This window comes from Balaenoptera physalus (assembly GCF_965194825.1).
Source record: "Balaenoptera physalus genome assembly, chromosome: 5".
Lineage (NCBI taxonomy): Eukaryota > Metazoa > Chordata > Mammalia > Artiodactyla > Balaenopteridae > Balaenoptera > Balaenoptera physalus.
In genome coordinates, this window is record NC_138884.1 from 136,884,183 (window position 1) to 136,904,363 (window position 20,181).

At 42.8% G+C, this 20,181-nt stretch overlaps 1 pseudogene across 1 annotated transcript; it reads left to right on the forward strand.

Moving 5' to 3' along the window:
* The first annotated feature begins 397 nt into the window (after positions 1-397).
* Positions 398-17,206, forward strand: LOC309660983 (14-3-3 protein zeta/delta pseudogene; annotated as a pseudogene). The gene is made up of 3 exons (XR_014268403.1): positions 398-3,091; positions 4,690-4,797; positions 5,424-17,206. The product of XR_014268403.1 is annotated as a 14-3-3 protein zeta/delta pseudogene (transcript).
* The last annotated feature ends 2,975 nt before the right edge of the window (positions 17,207-20,181 follow it).

Genomic DNA, 20,181 nt, shown 5'->3' on the forward strand with positions numbered 1-20,181 from the left:
TTCCCCTCCCTCCTTTTGCAGGCCGCGCGCGCGTGCGACGCCCCGCCCACCTCGCCCCACACTTCCCTGCTCTCGTCCTTCGCCTCTAGTTGAAGTAGAAGAGGGGGGCGGGTCTGAAGAAAACGCGCTGCGCCGGCCGCGCGCGCGCGCGCGGGCGGGGCGAGACTATGGCGCGTGCGCGGGCCCCGCGGCGCCACGCGCTCTCCTTTCCTCTGCAACCCCTCTGGGAGACACGCTCCTCCCAGTTCCCTCGCTGTGCGCGTGCGCCCAGGGGTCGCTTTTCTTCCCAGGCCAGGGTTCGCGTCCGCAAACTCCCGCCTCTTCGCTTTGGCTCCGCCCGAGAGCTTCACGTGCGCTGAGGCGGCCGCTGAGGCGGGACCCTCTCTGACGCCTTCCCGAGGGCGTGGGTTGGTGGCTAGTGGGAGGCCGCCACACAGTTATAACTGCTTTCGCACACTGAAGAGGGGGGTCTCTTTCTTCCCCGGGCGCCGTCGCGCCTGTCCGGAAGCCCGGAGCGTGGGCGCGCAGGCAAAGCTACAGCCTAGGAAGTTTTGGCGAGGAGCTGGAGTCGCCTGGCGCGGAGAGCGCGCACGGAGCTCGCCCAGGGATTGTTTGGCAAAAGGAATCTACGTGCTGTCTGCGCCATTCCCCAGTGGTTTTAGCCAAGGCTGCTCTTGTAGAATTTTCTTTCAGATTTTGTACTAAAGGTGTCGTTTTTCCTTGAAACGTTCTCATTGGGGCGAGAGGGAAGTGGATAGGATGAGGTGGTCCTTTTTTTCGTGTATTTAGCTTTATTTACAGTTTCTTTTCATCTTCGTGGGTCTTGTAGAGTCTTTTAGCCTCTCGAGTCCTTAGAATTCCTGTGTAAATGTCACCTCTGAAGCCTCATTCTGAGCCCCTCATCTCACGCTCTCGGGTCATTTGATGTGCTCCCTCTCGCCCTAGTCTGTTTTGTGTCGCTAGTCCCCGCCCCCGTGCGCGTGTGAACTACCCTTGTGGCGAATGAAGGTTTATCAAGGGAGTAACAGTTTTCGTTTTATCTTGAGGAACTGATGGGATGGAGGAGAGACATGGGCAAGCAGTGGGGGCGTATGGTATGCTAATTAGGGAAACAGCAAGTGGCCCATTTTGGCTTTAAGTACTGAAGAGGAACAGTCTGGAAGACTTCAGGTTGTAGTCTTCAGTATCGAGGGATAGGCTTGGACTTTATATTGCCGGTTTTGGAGGAGCCTCTGAAGATATGGAAGGGGCAAGTGACAGGGTCAAAACTGTTCTGTAGAGAGTTATCTACTAGGATTGGTATGAAAGATTGGAGTGGGGAAAAGAATGGGAAACCAGTTAAGTGGGCTACCGTATTGGTGCAAGGAGTACGAGAAGTGAGGGAACGCAGGACTGATGACAGCATTAGAGCAGGGGTCTGCAAGCTTTTCTTCAAAGGGCCAAACATTAATATTTTAAATGTTCTCTGTCATAATTACTCAACTCTGTCTTGCAGTGAGAAAGCAGCCATAGACAATACTTCAAGGAATGAGCTTGGCTGTGTTCCAATAAAACTTTATTTTTGGACACTGAAATTTTAATTTGATATAATTTTAGATATCATGAAATATTCTTTTAAATTTTTTTTTTTTAATTTTGGCTGTGCTGCCCAGCATGCAGGACCTTAGTTCCCCAACCAGGGATCGAACTCACGCTCCCTGCATTGGTAGCGTGGAGCCTTAACCACCGGACCACCAGGGGAGTCCCCTTAACTTTCTTTCAATCATTTAAACATGTAAAAAACTTTTTTTTTTTTTTTTTTTTTTTTACTTTCCAGAGGTAAAAAAACAGCCTACAGGCCACAGTTTGCTGACCCCTGCTTTAGAGGTATTTTCTTGAGGCAGAGTGAACAAGATTTAATTGGGGGTAATGACCATGTGTAGTCTGTACTCCTCCAATCTAGAATACTTTCCGAAGTTAAAGGGGGCACTGTTAATTTCACTGGGAGAAGAGGAGTAAAATTAGACTGTCCTAAGCCAACCTCGAGTGGTCATCCTAAGGTTAATGGTTAAGAGAAGTCAAAACTGCTTTAGGACCTGGTAAAAGGAAATGGAAGTGGCAATGATGGAAACAGGGAGCTTGGGAAGACACTGGTTTTAGAGAGAAGATGGCTGTAGCAGTCCCAGGTGTCATATGGTTGGGACAACATCGACAGGCAGGAACAAACCACCCCAGAGGCTTCATAGCAGGCTACTCCTTGTATCTTATTTACCAGAATTGGGTTGCTAGCTAGTCCCTGAAACAGTGACTGACAAGGAGCATGGGATTACCATGATTGGTTAGTGTTTATCTGGCTTTTGACAGTTCTTATACAGGACTGTGGCATGCATTGCTGGACATTTAGCATCTCTGGTGCCTTCCTACTAAATGTTAGTAGCAACCCCAGGAATTGTGACACCAAAAAAAAAAAAAAAAAACAAACCCTCTTCCCCTCCATCCCACACACACTCCCTAGAGAAATGATACTGGTTAAGAACCACTGGCTTAGACCAGTTGGGATTTACCTTGGAACTGAATTATGTGTGTATAGTTTTCTTTTTCCTAATTGGTTTGGAGGGAAGAGAGGAACTAAGCAGTATTAAAGTTCTGTTGTCAAGGAAGTAGAGTGGGGAATGGTGGGTAGGTAATTAACATTCTGCCCTGAGAATTAAACATTTTCTTGTATATCCCTGATAAAATATCTCAAACTCACACTTGAAGCTCTTCTTTTTTTTTTTTTTTGAGTTCCCCCCCACCCCCCACAGGAAAAATCTCTCCCAGTAGGATACTCTTTTTTTGAATACTGCAGTAACTTTCAGACTGGTGGCCTGCTCTGTCTTTCCCTCCTTCATTACTACATGAAGGGACTAGTCCTGTGTACTGATTTCCTTTACTCAGATACCTATCTCCAGTGGTGCTCAGCTATCTCAGGAACTCAGTTGGCACTCAGAGGCCTCCATAAATCCACAGACAGCTTCCCTGCCTTTCCCTTACAAGTGTAATCCACTGCTTACTGATTGACTTGTCATCTCCATGGAAGATGTACCTCTCTAGGCCTGACCCTTCTCTGGAGGTATTAGTACTAACCAACAAATTTTTCCATTTCTTTTTTTTTTAAAATAAATTTATTTATTTTATTTATTTATTTTTGGCTGCGTTGGGTCTTCGTTGCTGCATGCGGGCTTTCTCTAGTTTCAGCGAGCAGGGGCTGCTCTTCATCGCGGTGCACGGACTTCTCATTATGGTGGCTTCTCGTTGCGGAGCATGGGCTCTAGAGCGCAGGCTCAGGAGTTGTGGTGTGTGGGCTTAGTTGCTCTGCGGCATGTGGAATCTTCCCGGACCAGGGCTCGAACCCGTGTCCCCTGCCTTGGCAGGCGGATTCCTAACCACTGCGCCACCAGGGAAGTCCCTACGGTGGCTTGTTGCGGAGCACGGGCTCTAGGCATGCAGGCTTCAGCACTTGTGGCTCGCAGGCTCTAGAGCCCAGGCTCAGTAGTTGTGGTGCATGGTCTTAGTTGCTCCGCGGCATGTGGGATCTTCCCGGACCAGGGCTCGAACCCTTGTTCCCTACGTTGGCAGGCGGATTCTTAACCACTGCACCACCAGGGAAGCCCTCTTTTCCATTTCTTTTCTCACGTAGCCAACTTGCATTTCCCTCCTTTCAACTCAGCATGGCCATTGAAGTGTGATTGAAGTGATCTGTGTCACTTGCGAGCAAAAGCTTTAAGAACCCGTGCACAATTTCTCATGCTCTTTCCTTCTGGCACAGTGACGGAATGTTTTAGTTATCTATTGCTGCATAACAAACCATCCCAAATCTTAGTGACTTAAAACCGTAACCATTTTATTACTGTCAATGGTTTTGTGGGTTGAATGGGCTCACGGGCAGTTGTCTAATCTTGCTCGGTGTCTCTCACGTGGTTCCAGCCAGGTATTGTTGTACTGGAGTAATCTGGAGGCTCCATGGGGATGCTGGAATGGCTGAGCCTTTCTTTTTCCAGTGTTATTCCAGGGCCTCAGTTTAAATGGCTTCTCCTGCAGAGTAGCCTGACTTCTTCCATGGTGGCTCAGGACTCTTCAAACCACAAAAGCAAAAGCTTCCAGGTGTTTGTAAGACTCAGGCTTGGAAATAACACATACTATTGGTTATAGCAGTCACATGGCCAACTCAGTTTCAAGGGGAGGGTAAATAAACTCCACCTCTTGATGGGGATTGGGGAGAAGAGTGATAAAGAATTTGTGGCCTTATTTAATCTACCACCCCAACAATGTTCCACCTGGTGGCTGCTTCTATCAGCCAGGGTCCTAGGGTCAGGACAAAGTGGAGAAGAGTCCTTAGCTAATACACATGGTTGTATGAGTGAGAAATACATTTCTGCTGTTCTGAGTCACTGAGATATTTGTGGTTGTTTGGTAGCAAATAAAGCCTGATGTATACTAATACAAAAATCGGTACTGGAAGTAGGGCACTGCTGTAACAGAAACCTAGAATATATGGCGTTGACATATATGATTATGTTACAAACGTTAGTGGTTGGTTGTTAGGCAGCATCCAGCTCTGGTTCACTTAGGAATCTCTCAGCAAACGTAGCTTAGAAATTTGAGCTCAATAAATATTTCTTAAATAAGATACACTGTTTTTTGTAATTCTGTTCTATTTCTCTATTTTAGGGGAAAACACTTCTTTCCCACCTCAGATGTTTCTTAAAGTATGGAGGGGGTGCCACTAACATAACACTCGATACCTCATTCCAGCGCTTCTAACAAGTTTCCTGATGTGTAAGTTTGGCGTGTGCAGCCCACCTTCTTCCTCTCTCCTTTCTCATGGGAGCCAGGCCGCCCACAGAAAGTATGCTTTCTACTCTGCTGCTTCATACCATAAGTTTCACAGGGGTCTGCCCATGCCGGCGGGGGGGCCTGCCCAGGACAAGGGAGGCTTGGGGTAAGCTTAAGAGGATAGGCGCTCTGGGGGAAGGGGAGCTTCAGGCTTGGGAGCTAAGCTCACTGCCAAGGAGTGAAAAAACCTGTTGTTTGAACTTTAATTCACAAGCGCAAGAGTGTTAACAAGTTGGAAGTTAATAATTTTCAACTTTAACATGAAGTCGGTACTGATTACTTTGGGCTATAATTCAGAAGAACAAGATAATGTAATGTCTGAACTTTTCATTTCTTGCTGGAAAATTCATACTGGAAAGGTCATAATCAGATTGAGGATGTCTTTTTGGCTCTTAATGTTTAGAGTATTTTTATGTTATCATTTGATCTTCTTTTAGAACTTCTGATAATGTTGAACAAGGTAGTGGGACATAATTTGAGGTGGCAATAGAACAGGTTGTGAATTATAGCCTTGCGTACAGAATAGCATGGGAGCTGATTTAATTGATGTATTGTTCTGACCCATTCAGGGCATTCTGGGAACAAAACCTACCCTTTACCAGTGGCCCCACAAGATTTCACAAAGGAGGTGAAATCAGTATTGAAGTGGCCTTATGAAGATGGGAGCAGGACTACCCTAACTGACTGCTGACTTCTCACCCAAGGGGGATAACCATGTCCTAAGGTGATCTCAGCGGGTAAGCTGAAAGGGTTAAAGCAATGGTCTTCATACATTTTTACTGACATACTACCCAAAATAATTTTTAGGTTCACATGTAAAATTTTTTTGTCCTTAGTTGCAAAAGATGTAATTTCTGGTATAATCTAAATATGAATATTTTAAAGTATAAAGGGTTATATCACTTAAAAATGCATTTAGTGAAATTAAGTCCCATAGAAATTGAATACTCACCATCATCCATATTTACAGAAATTTTACGTTACTCTTTATTTCTCTTTGAATTTGTGTTTTTACTCTACTTCCCCACAGAAGTCTTAAAAATATATTTTATGCTCAAATGTATTTTATTGCTTACCCTATCATTCTTTTCGGCAGTCAAAAAATTGTTTATAATTTAAAAAAATTTCTACCACCAAAAGGTTCTAAATGCCAAAAATTTCTTTTGGATTGAGTTATTATTATAATTATTAGTAGTGATACATAATTAATCTTAAGTACATTACAAATTTTTCCAAATAATTACTAAAGAGAACTAAAATTTTACTGGAAATATGTCTCTTAATGAAATGGATGAAGCTCCTCCTCTCCAGTTAGTTCATGAGTGTAATTTTCTGCTAGGACACAATAAGAAAACATGTTGGGGGACTATTAGGTGCAGGGCTTACAAAAGATGAATAAATGATGTTCAATGCATTATTTACAATAGAAAATTATATATCTAAATCTAAGTTTATTACATAAAAGATAGGAATGAATAATGAGGTGAGAAATGGTTAACAAATAATAATAAGCAGAAGTGTTTGGGTAAGAAAACGAGTATAGACTTACTATATTCAATAATCTTCAGGTTAAAAACTAGCGAAAATATTTTCTCCCATGAGTCTGAATAATTGTTCAAAAAGCACTACAAAACATTAACGTATCTCTGATATATGTTCCTTTTACATGTAACACTGATCTGTTGCAAGGAAATTTGGAATTTTTTTAACATCCTTTTCCTTGAAATCATCTGAAATATGCAGCTGAGACACAGGAGGATGGCACCAAGTTCTCTCTCATTACTGAGCAGATGTGCCTTGTAACTGGTATTTCCCAGAATGTTTTCTACATATCTTCCATTTTTGAATTCTGAGAGAGATATCTGGAGCATGAAACTTTGCTGTGGGTTTGTTACCCACATGAAATAGGGCTCAACCTCCTTCAGTATTTCTTTTTGCTATCTCAACAGTATTGTTTGACACCATCAGGAAATGGAAGAGGAAATGGCGTTAGACAAAAATGATCGTAACTCTTGCCACCCTGCCCTACAATTATCTGAACTCAGAACACCCCCACACAGACCAAAATACCCAATTTCTAGCACCATGCTTTTCTCTTAATAGAAATATATTTAAGATAAGGAAAGCCAGGAAATCCTCTTGCTACTTATAATACATTGATTAAATTAAATATTGACATCAATATTTAGAATTGTTCCTTTGTATGGTGCCTTAGAGGCTTTTTGCACATGGGAGCAAATTGTCATAGTAATATCTGGTATGGGTGAGAGGATGCCTGTCTCAGAAAAGACTGATTTTAAAATAGAATTGGAAAAATTGAATTGTTGTGAAATCTCAACCTCAGTCATATTTTAGACAGCTCAATTTTAGGAAAGAGTAGGTGAAAGTTGAATAAATGGAATTGATTTCCTTAAAATTATCTGTGCTTGTATTCCTCTTGGAAAGTAGAATCCCAGGGTAGGTTTATTCCAGTTTGGAGATTACTAGGTGAAGAGAATAAAATTATGTGGGGAATGTGGTGTAAGTTGCAGGGGGTTTTATTAACGTTCCTGGTGTCTTGGGCCAGCCTTTCCTCTTCCCCATTGAGTAAGATACTACATAGTGAGAAGCTGCGTGAGAAAGCTCAGCCCTTTGGCCAGTCTTGGGGCCCTTGGGGCCAGGCTGCCATCTGGAATCATGACTTCTAGTCTGCTCCTTTATGCTGCAAAATTTACAGGGACAAGTCTTTGGAGTAGGTGGAGGGGAGAGTTTCTGTCATCCCATTCTGCCAGTCAGCAACCCAGTGGTAAGTCTGCCTTGTCCTAGGGTTCAGTGTTGGGAGGCCCACTGGCGCCATCTCGCCTCCAGCGTCAGCTTTATCAGGAAGAGTGACAGTTCTCAGCTGTCTACTTTTTTTTCCTGTTTTTCAGTTGGCTCACAACTTGGTAGGAAGAGGGATGTGGTTTACTGAGTTCCCTAAACGTTCTCAGTCCTTAACAGTGCTATGCATATTAACACAACAAATACTACTGTGAATTTTCCTATGTTTTTTTAGCCATGAAATTACATTCAATCCTACCTGGTTTTTTTCTAATAATATTTTGTATATATTTCATAGATTTGTACATAGTAATAAGTGTAATTTGTTTTCAAAATGTTATTTTCTAAAGGACTGTTACTGGGCAATATATGAAACATCAGAAGAGTTAAGTTCAGGAGAAAGAGAATTGCTCTATAGCCTTAAACAGCTAGTTCTTCAAGACACATTGTTGCCAGAGTTTCATAGAAGGTGAATGAATACATTAAGGGGTTGATTCTAAGGAGATCAGGCTTGCCATTCTGTTTCTTCCTGTACTGTAAGTTACTTGGCCTGCTAAGCCTTTTAACATTCATAAAACAATGATATAAAATATGGCCCTTATATGAGACAATAAGATTATAAAGCAAAATAAAGATGTGATAACTGTGATAGAAGCTCTGAGCTTATAGATCTCTAATATTTCAAGGAAATGGCACTTTTTAAAGGGACACAAATCTTTGTTTTGTAAGCAACATGGGTCTTTAGAAAATGAGCTGCTTTTTAGATTGCAAAAAAAAAAAAAAATCAGGAGCTTAAAGCTTCAGTTTAATGAAGAATAAACTGTTCTTGAATCCTCTGTCATAAATTGGCATGCATAATTCAAATATTGTCATACACTAGCAGAAATTTTGACTGGCTTTGACTTTGTTATGGTTACTGAAAGGAGGTTCTCCAGCAGAACACAGATTTTTATTGGCAAGCAGGTGCAGGAATTTCTGATGAGAAGAACCAAAAGATCACAACTTTGATTCTTCTTTTTTCTCTTGCCTGCAACATCCAATCGAAGATCAAGTCCTGTTAATCCTACCTCCAAAATATTATCCCAAATTTGACGGACCACTTCTCACTATGTCTACTGCTACCATCCTGGCACAAGCCATCAGCAGCTCTCATTTAGACCATGACAATAGCCTTTTGTCTGGCTCCTGGGTTTCCACTCTTGCCTTCCTAGAATTCATTCTCAATCATTAGCCATTTAACAATGTAAATCAGACTATCACTTCCCTACCTATACTTCCCTACCTATACTTCCCTAATGTCTTTCCCTTGCAATTAGAATAAAATCCAAGCTCCTCATCATGGCCTTTATGATCTGTTGTACGTCTACCCTCTGATTGCTCTTAACTCACATTCCTTGTTCATTATGCTTTAGCCAAATTGGTTTTCTATCTTTCTTTGAATGCACCAAGCTCATTCCTACCTTTGAGATTTTGCATTTGCTCTTTTTCCAGCCTGGAATTCTCTGCTCCCAGATTTTCTCATGGCTGATTCATTCTCATTACTTAGGTCGCAGCTCAAATGTCCATCCCTCAGAGACGCCTTTTAACCTGACCACACATCTAAAGAGCTGTCACCCTTTCTCCCCAACTTTAATCATTTCCTATCCTGATTAATTGTTTTCACAGTATTTAGTACTGCCTGAAACTCTCTTATTTTTCACATGTTTATTATTTGTGCCTCTGCTAACCCCCACTAGAATGTGACTCCATGGTGGGTAGGGCTCGTCTGTCTTGTTCCCTGCTATATCCTCAGTGCTTGGAATGAAGGTTGCCATTTAGTGGGGGTTTATTACATGTTTGCTGAATGAGTGAATGACTCAAGGTCCAGATGTAGCCAGAGAAGGCCTCCCAAGAGGCCTTTACCTTAGTAATTTACCATAGTTCAGAGTTGTGGCCCTTTTGTTTTAAATGCTCAGATGTCAGCTTTTGCCAGCACGTGGAGGTTTTTTCCTCCAGGGCAGAACTTACGTTAACGAAAGTATAAGATTGTAAAATCCCTATACCATTTTATTAGTTTTCAGTGAGCAATATAACTGTCACATGGACCTAGACTCGTAGTAATGTGATCTGCTGTGGATTTTCTGCCTATGGGCTAGCACACATAGGATAGGGCATTAAGTGAGAAACATTTTGGGAAAACATGGAATACAAAAAAGGAGAAAGAGTTAGATGGCTTGTATGTTTCAAGACATTTGTTTATTTAACAAATATTTATAGATTTTTGACTTTGTTCTGTGTTCTGTGCCAGGTACTGAAGAATCAACAAGGAATACTATTAAGCACCAGCAGTTTAGTTGGAGAGGCAGACAATAAACTAACAATTACAGATCAATGTCAAAAGTTCTCTCTTTAGGTTCATGCCAGGGTGATGTAGGAGGACCCAGAAGGGAAACTGAGCCTTGGGGGATCAAGGTGAGCTTCCCAGGAGATAGGATTATTTGAGCTGAACTCTGAAGAGTTAGCCAGGCAGAGCAAGGAAAGGTATGGGGGTACTGCTGGCAGAAGCTGCAGCATGAGCAAAGGTCTGGAAGCTGGAGAGAGCAGAACCTTCTAAGAACTGCAAGTAGTTCAGTAAGGTTGGGGCAAGGTGGAATGAGAAGCCTGGCTGTCAGACTCACAGACCTAAGTAGGTCTGGACTTTATCCCTATAAAAGGGAGCTACTGAAAGTTTTTGTTTTGGTGAAGGGGCAGAGTACATCTTTCAGACTGCCCTAGTACAGCCAATACTTTGTATTCCTTTCTTCCAAAGAACTGGAATATCTGGAGAAAGTCCACGCTCCTCCTCCGAGAACACGCAGTCCTTCCTTTACCACCCCCAGCCTTATACCTGCTGCCTCCACAGCGCACTCTGTGCTGCAGACCCACCAAACTTCCCAGCTTCCAGACTCACTTCCCGATCTTTAATTATGCTTTCATAGTCCCCACTCCTGCTAGCACTCTCACCAGGCCACTTTCAAAAAGTGTTACTGGATTAGTCGTCCAACCTATAAAGGCAATACATGTTCCTTGCAACACAGAGACATGCAAAGGAAGAGTTAAAACCTTCTCCTTTCCTCTCACCACCACACACACATACATAGTATGCTTTAAAACATATATACACTTTTAACTAAAATATATCTATGCTATACAATTTGTACAGTTCTTCCCCACTCCCCCAACAGAATATCCAGTATTTGCTGGATGCCAGGCCCTATGCTTTATCTCATTTACCCCGCAACTACCATACAAGGTAGGTACTGTGATCCCCAGTGGATAGACAGGCAACTGAGATGTGACTAATTTGCCCAAGGTTGCACAGTTAATGGGAGCAGCAATTTGAACTTGGGCAATGTGGCTCTCAAGTCCACTGCCTTTTGCTATCTTCCAAATAATGCTATTTTTGTTCTCTTCAATAACTACAATATTTATATGGAGGTCCAGAATTTATTCAATTATTCCTCTGTTGATGCATGTTGAGGTGGTTTTTTGCCACTTAAAATGCCTCAATATGTAATTCTCCAAAGCAGGATTTGAGGTCAGAGGTCATACTTATTTTTAAATCAGTACGTGGCCAAATAATGTTCCAAGGATTGTGTAGCATTTTCATATCCTCAAGAATCATGGGACAGTATCTGTTTCCCTATACCCTCACTAGTTCTAATGATGCTGACATTTTTAGGTTTTGGGGGTTTTTTTGGCACTTTGGTCAGTAGAAACAGTGCACCTTTGTTTTGATTTGCATGTTTCCTGACTACAGGTGCAGTTGAGAATTTTTCTGTGTGTTTTTGAGATATTTGCATTTCCTGTTCCATGATTTGTCTATTCATTTCCTCTCCTGTTCATTTTTTCTGTTGGATTGTTTGTCCTTGATCATTTTTTGGGGGGAGGGAGCATGTTTATAGTAGTAGTAATATTAACCCTTTTTCTGACATGTGTTCAAATATTTCCTCATCTTCTGTGTTCATTCACCTTTTGACTTTTTAAAGGCATCCTTTAATTTAATTTGTATGTGCTCAGATCTATTGGTCTTTCCCGTCATGGCTTTTGGGCTTCTTGAAATTGACAGGTTTTGGGCATCTTTCTTTATTAAGGATTGGACCAGCCAGCCAGGACTGTCCTTGGAGGCTGCTTGATGGGCTTTGATGACTTTTCTCAGACTCTTACACCTTTGCTGCTACCTTGCAATCTCCTTCTGAGGGATCTGTTTTCTTGAGATTTGTTATTACGTTCAAGCAAAGCCTTTCTGGCCTGGGAGTCATTTGTCACTTATAAAAATGCGTTTGCATATCTTTGCTCTGATTCACTGTGTGCTCATTTTGTTTCTCTCTTCTAGTTTTAAGAAGCAATTACCATGGGGTCTTCTATTTTATGTTTTGAGTTTTGGGCCATCTTTAGCCTCCGAGTTCTTAAGCTTTTTAGAGGCAGATTCGAGGGAAGATGTGCCCTTGGTATAAGACTTATGGATGGTGAAGGTAAATTGGTAATGGGGAAGTTGTGGGCTTGAGAGTGAGTTCGATTCTGTCTTTGATTACAGCTGTATAATCCTGGGGAGGTTGTTATAAGCCTCAGGGCCCTTTTTCATAAAATGGACGTGATAATAATACTGCTTTGAGGCCACTTTTTGACATAGGATAGGCCTCCAACAGTTTATTTAGATGTTTCTTCCTTTTTGGTCACATTTCAAGAATATTTTAATGAGGTCAGGTCTTCACAAATTACCTTGGTATCCCTTTTGGCGAAACAAACTCTTTTCATTTGCTGTCAGCTTGTAAAAGAAGGATAAAATTTCTTGGCCTTAAAGACTGGCACTCTTTACAGCTCTCTGGAATGAACTGCCCATATTTCATTATTGAAGAGAGAAACATTTAAACTCTTAGTGAAAATTAAATTTGAGGCCATTTTACACAAACCATGGCTTAGGGCCAAGGCTACAAGACAGAGCATATGTGGGTTGGGGGTAGACACTAGGGAGGAGTCTGGCCTGCATTTTGATGGATTTCAAAATGTGTACCAGAATTTGTTCCAAGTCGTCATCAATGGGCTCATAGAAAAGAAAGTTAGAGGGAATCTAGATTTATCACCCAGGCCTCTTCCCCTGCCCTCAAGCTGATGATCATGAAACCACTTAGCGAAGGAAGTTGGTTGAATCACTCAACTGATAGTATTCCTGAATGATAACTAATTTTAGAGGATTTGGGGCTGAGTACTGATTCTGAGAAGCTAAAAAAGGAGAAGTGGGTCTCAGGAGAACTTATGCTTCATCCTGTGTAATGATCTTTGTTCTTTGTCTCCCACCTCCACATTTGAGGCAGCATTGACCTGCTCTTTCATCAGGATCCAATAGACAAAGGGAAGGAGGCCTAAACAAGTTCCTAGCTTAAAAGTCTTGCTGTCCTTCAAGCTCAGGCCTTGAAGGATGCAGACTTTATGCAGGTACTCAAATCAACTAACACAGTTGAGCGCTATGTGTAAGACACTGTGTAGGATGGTGAGTGTGTATGTTTGAGAGAGGCAAAGAGACAGGGGTTGGAGAGGGAGAAGGAGGTGTATAAGGCAGGTTTCTTGCCCTCAAGTAGCAGAGGTTGCTAGTAACTCAAATGCTTAAGAGGTCAGGCATATTAAGTTAGTTAAGTGACTTTGCATGTGTAAGAGAAACAAGAGAGTAAGCATGATAGTTGACAACAGATACTTGTGTCACTGACCATAGGATGTGGTGTGGGCTATGTTAAGCTGGAGTGTGCATCCCTATTGAACAGGGACAGCCCGTGCAAGGATCTAGCACAGTGGTTCTCAAAGTATGGTTTCCGGACCAGCAGCATCAAAATCACCTGAAACTTGTTAGAAATGCTGTTTTTTTCGGTCCTATCCCAGACCTAAGGAATCAGAAACTCTGAGGATGGGGTCTTGCAGCCTATGTTTTAATGATCTCTTCCTGTGATTCTTATGCTCCCTAAAGTTTGTGTTGCCTCGTGGGAATTTGGGCCCAGTGTTGCTAGATCTTTTGGTTTTTCAAGAGAAGCTAGAAACCTAAATTTTTTATGGGAATTTTGTGATTTTTAAATATAAAAACTAGAGCATATATCTCATTTTTGTGGGGGAGGGAGCAGATGTACCCTCTGTAGGCCAAACAGCAGGCCAAGGAAAGCACATCTTTGGGCCGGTCTCCACGCCTCCAGTTTCAACTACAGTAGAGTCGTCAAATATTTTGTTGACAATAGAGTAATTGAAAATACTCTTGGACTAGAGGAATGACTCTCAGTGTGTGTTTGTCGGGGTGGGGGTGCAGCAGGACACTGGAGTCTGGCAGGAGGAGGCTTTTAAGAGCTGCACAGATTCTGATGCTTTCCCAGCCCAGGTGCTTCCCCACTTCCTATCACGGTGAAAGTCCTAACATTGTCAGCCACTGTTCCTCTTGCAAGTCCAGAGCATCCCTTGGATATGCGGCAAAGGAGGAAAGAAGCTGTGTCACAGGTCTAGAGCACCGTGGTTTATAAACTGCTTTCACATCTGTCCTTTCATCAGATCCTTGCAACCTTGTGTAATAGGTGTGATGGTTATTGTCTTTAAAGCTGCTAACCTAGGCTGAGAGAGGTCAAGTGATTTGTTGAAGGTCACGTAATTTGTAAGGGGAAAACATGAGACTAGATACCTAATCTTATAATTTCTAAACTAGAGTTTTTCTCCCATATATAGTTTTATGTGTTTATCCATACCGTCACTATTTTTTTCTTTCTTTTTTTTTTTTTTTGCTGCACTGAGGCATGAGGGATCTTAGTTCCCTGAACAGGGATCGAACCCGCGCCCGCTGCAGTGGAAGCAGAGTCTTAACCACTGGACCACCAGGGAAGTCCCTAGCATCACTAATTCTTGAAAGGATCTGATGTGGCTCACTTCACTATGACTGGTGACTAGTTTTTTGCCATTCCCATGACCAAGCCTCAGATGGTCCCCTCCCTGGCTTGGTGTGCTGCCTGGGACCCTAGATCTTCTTCTGTGGGCTGGGAAAGTATCAGCTTTTAAAAGTCCCCTCCTGTCAGACTCTAATGCCCTGCTCTTCCCCCGACCCCTGCAGACACACACACAGTCATTCCTCTAGTCCAACAGTGCTTTCAATTACTCTGTTGTAACAAGATACTGAATTGCCCAGACCAGTCGTCCCTCTTGGGACCCTTCTCCATCACCAGCTTTCCTCCTGGGCTCTGTCTATTTGTGGGGTTCTGGGTCTCCTTGTTCTGGCCTATCTTGTCACCTACTAAGCCTCAGGGGGACACTCTGAGTCCAGAGCTGTCCCCAGTACGGGTGATACGTGACCTGGACATCAGCTGTCTGGAACTGGACTAAGCACCGGGACTCATTTTACATAGGCTGCTGAAGAGCAGCCAAAGCAATGGCTTTCTGACGTAGGGCAAATTTGGATGATAGACAAAGGACATTATTAGGGGAGCTAGAATTTAGGATTCTTCAAGTATTCTCCCCAGTCTAGCTTAAAATGCAACAGTCATGCATCTGGGTAGCACTACCAGAAGAATTTTAGTAGTTGGAAATTTCCGGGGTTCGTTAAATGCTACAGTTGACCCTTCAACAATGGCGGGAGGGGGCTGGTGGAATTGGGGGACCCTCCTGGTGGAATCAAAAGTCTATGTATGGCTGCCTCTCCCGCCCGCTCCTCGGCGCAGCCTCTGTGCCCCGCGCTGCGGCAGCGGCACCCAGCTCTCCCCGACCCGGACGGCGGCGCGGCGGGAAGGCCGGGCCCGGGCACTGGGCTGCGAGCCGAGGCGGCCCGGAAGCGCCCGCCAGAACACCCAGTCATGGATAAAAATGAGCGGTGCAGAAGGCCAAACTGGCCGAGCAGGCTGAGCGAGATGATGACATGGCAGCCCGCATGAAGTCTGTAACTGAGCAAGGAGCTGAAGTATCCAATGAGGAGAGGAATCTTCTCTCAGTTGCTTATAAAAATGTTGTAGGAGCCCGAAGGTCATCTTGGAGGGTTGTCTCAAGTACTGAGAAAAAGACGAAAGGTGCTGAGAAAAAACAGCGGATGGCTGGAGAAGACAGAGAAAATTGAGACCGAGCTAAGAGGTATCTGCAATGATGTACTGTCTCTTTTGGAAAAGTTCTTGATCCCCAGTGCCTCACAAGCAGAGAGCAAAGTCTTCTATTTGAAAATGAAAGGAGACTACTACCGTTATTTGGCTGAGGTTGCTGCAGGTGATAAGAACGGGACTGTGGATCAGTCACAGCAAGCATACCAAGATGCTTTTGAAATCAGCAAAAAGGAAATGCAACCAACACATCCTATCAGACTGGGTCTGGCCCTTAACTCCTCTGTGTTCTATTATGAGATTCCGAACTCCCCTGAGAAAGCCTGCTCTCTTGCAAAGACAGCATTTGATGAAGCCATTGCTGAACTTGATACATTAAGTGAAGAGTCATACAAAGACAGCACACTAATAATGCAGTTACTGAGAGACACCTTGACATTGTGGACATCGGATACCCAAGGAGATGAAGCTGAAGCAGGAGAAGGAGAGGAAAATTAACCGGCCTTCCAACTTTCGTCTGCCTCATTCTAAAATTGACACAGTAGACCATTTGTCATCCATGCTGTCCCACAAATAGTTTTTTGTTTACGATTTATGACAGGTTTGTTACTTCTATTTGAATTTCTATATTTCCCATGTGGTTTTTATGTTTAATATTAGGGGAGTAGAGCCAGTTAACATTTAGGGAGTTATCTGTTTTCATCGTGAGGTGGCCAATATGGGGATGTGGAATTTTTATGCAAGTTATAAATGTTTGGCATAGTACTTTCGGTACGTTGTGGCTTCACAAGGGCCAGTGTTAAAACTGCTTCCATGTCTAAGCAAAGAAAACTGCCTACGTATTTGTTTGTCCTGGTGGGGAATAAAAGGGATAATTGGTTCCAGTCACAGGTGTAGCTGTGGGTATTTTAAGGTTTGGAGCACTTACAAGGCTATAGTAGAAATAGATATCCCATGGATATTACATGTTAAACCATGTGTTACCTGTGGAATACTCAGTCTCAATGTGCACACCACTAACTACAGCTACAGAAGTGTTCCTTTAGTTGTGACCCAATTTACTCTGGATAAGGGCAGAAATGGTTCACATTCCATTATTTGTAAATTTACCTGCTGTTTGCTTTCATTATTTTTGCTACACTCATTTTATTTGTATTTAAATGTTTTAGGCAACCTAAGAACAAATGTACAACTAAAGATGCAGTAAAAATGAATTGCTTGATATTCATTACTTCATGTATATCAAGCGCAGCAGTAAAACAAAAATCCCATGTATTTAACATTTTTTAGGTTTTTGTTTTTTTTTGTTTGTTTGTTTTTGATACTTGCCTAACATGCATGTGCTGTAAAAATAGTTAACAGGGAAATAACTTGAGATGATGGCTAGCTTTGTTTAATGTCTTATGAGATTTTCATGAACAATCCAAGCATAATTGTTAAGAACACGTGTATTAAGTTCATGTAAGTGGAATAAAAGTTTTATGAATGGACTTTTCAAAAAAAAAAAAGAAAAAAATCTATGTATGACTTAAAGTCGGTGCTCCCTATATGTGTCCACTTCCTCTGTATCAGCGGTTCTGGATCTGTGGTTTGAACCAACTATGGATCGTGTTATACTGCAGTATTTACTATTTTAAAAAATCCGTATATAAGTGGGCCCATGCATTTCAAACCTGTGTTGTTCAAGGGTCAACTGTACTCTGAAGAATTCTGGAATGTGCAGGATTGGGTGGAAATTGTGGCTTCCTCCCTCCCTTCCTTCCTTCCTTCCTTCCTTCCTCCCACCTTCCCTCCCTCCCTTCCTCCCTCTCTCCCTCCCTCCCTCCCTCCCTCCCTTCCTCCCTTTCTTTTTGTGGCTGTCTTCGACATAATCTTTTGAAGGGGTTGTTTCCTTCATGTCTGGAAACTGGCCAGGGAGGGATGGTGGGGAGAACTGGTTACTGCTGGGTATCTAGGTACTTAACAGCAGGGCTCTGCATGTCAACTGTATGAAAAGCTGTTCAGTCTTCTCTTTCTTATCTTCACTCCAAACCATCACTGTGACTGACTCTGTGTGTGTTTGAGAGGGAGAGAGACAGAGACAGAGAGACACAGAGAGTGAGAGACAGAGACAGAGAGACAAATGGGGAGAGAAAGAGAGAGAGAGAGAGAGAAATACTTAGTGACCAAGAAAGCACTACAGTGCAGAAATGTCTTGGTACAACCCTGCTGTGAATATTTGTAGAAAGACATGGAGCATTTTGCCGGGACCTTGCTTTGCCCAGGATTGGCTTCAATTACAGTTTTTTATCGGGGGTGGCAGATCACCAGTGGGAAGGGTGTGTTTCAGCCTTATCTTGGATGCTTCCTTACTTTACTTGAATTAATTCAGAAACTAGAGAACAATTTAGTGTGTAGCTTGTACCATTTCCTTTGCATAAAATGAAAGTTTTATTTAAAGTCCTCATAATCATTTCCACTGTTTTTCAGCAGTAAGAATAATCAAGTGAGAATTGTAAACACTTTTGAGACCATTTTTACTTGACAAAACAGTTCTCCTAAGCTAGATCTTTCCCTTTCACTGTCTCTGAAACACTTAGGGGCAGGAGAATCAGACTTTTATAGGAAGACTATGAATTCTTGTGCATTGTCACATACTGCTCAAGGCTTTTTCAGTTTAATAATAAATATTTTAAAACCAGAAAGGGACTTACCAATATGCTGGTCTCCAACTTCTTCCAAAAGACATATACAGTGCAAAGTATTTCTCAGATTATATGAAAAATATAACAAGATATTTTAAATTTCCCTCAGTGACCACATAGAGTGTCATTTATCTGTCTACTTCAACACAGAGGTGTTGGGTAGCAAGTGAAGGCTGAAGCTAATTTATACAGTTATGTGCCAGACCTGTTCATATATGTTTGTGTATAAATTCATACACACACACACACACACATATATTCACTTAATCCTCGCAATAACGTATGGGTCAGGTACTATTATCATCACTACTTTACACATGAGCAAACTGAGCTACAGTGAGGTTAAGCAACTGTCCCAAGTCACACAGCTAAAAACTGATCACTTGCATCCAGGCGGTCTGTACTACGTGGACCCCCCCTGACACGTTATTGCAGGGCTCAGTTGAGGATCAAGACTCCCCAGTGCTGGCACCTGTGCCAAAGTTGGCCCACAGGCCAGTTCTCTTGTGGGACATGGCTATCACTCAGCAATCCCCATAGGCTGCAACAGCTGACACCTACTGCGTCCTTACCACGTGCCAGCTAACGTGGGAAGTGCTTTACCTACATTGTCTCACCAGTTCTCCCAACAGCCTTATGAAGTAGGAGCAGTTTCACCTCCATTTTACGTAGGAGGAAACTGAGACCTAGAAAAGTTAAGTCACTTGTTCAAGATCAACAGCCAGTAGGGCCAAGGTTTATCATTGTGCTATCCTACTCTCCTGCTCAGGAGCCAGGCTCCTAACTTCTTTGTGTTCCTAGTGAGTCTCCACCAGCACACGTTTTCTATATGTTATGACTGTTTTGCTAGGAACTTCCTGAAATTAAGGGTTAAGAGTACTTTCAGAAAGAGAAAGCCCAGTGTAACAGGGAATGTGGAAGAGAGGAGGTGACAGGGACTCTTCCCTTCAGGGGGATGTGTGCAAGCACATTATAGTGTGTTCCTGTTGGGGAAGGGGAGCACTGACCATTAAAATGGGAGCTCTCAAAATATTCACTGTGGGCGGTAACATCTTGGCCTTCATCCTTAGTCAACAATTAGCATTTGGTTCCACTTTATTTAATATACAATGTATCCTTCTCTTTTATTCTTTCATTTGGACACTGTTGATGCCTTAAATATTACAGCTGCCTACCTCAGCTGTAAAGCTCTAGCAGAATTACTTGAAAATAGAATCAGCTCATCAACAGGCATACCTCAGAGATATTTCAGGTTCAGTTCCAGACCACCACAATAAAGTAAATATCTCAGTAAAGCTAGTTACACGAATTGTTTGCTTTTGCAGTATATATATTGAAGTTACGTTTATGCTATAGTCTATTAAGTGTGCAATAGTATTATGTCTAAAAAAACAATGTACACACCTTACTTAAAAAATACTTTACTGCTGGGACTTCCCTGGTAGCACTGTGGTTAAGAATCCACCTGCCAAAGCAAGGGACATGGGTTCAATCCCTGGTCCGGGAAGATCCCACATGCCGTGGAGCAACTAAGCCCGTGCGCCACAACTACCGAGCCTGCACTCTAGAGCCCATGAGCCACAACTACTGAAGCCCGTGTGCTACAACTACGGAAGCCCAAGCGTTCTAGAGCCTGCATACCGCAATTACTGAGCCCACGTGCCACAACTACTGAAGCCTGTGTGCTGCAACTACTGGAGCCTGTGCACCGCAACGAAGAGTAGCCCCCGCTCGCTGCAACTAGAGAAAGCCTGCGCAAAGCAATGAAGACCCAATGTAGC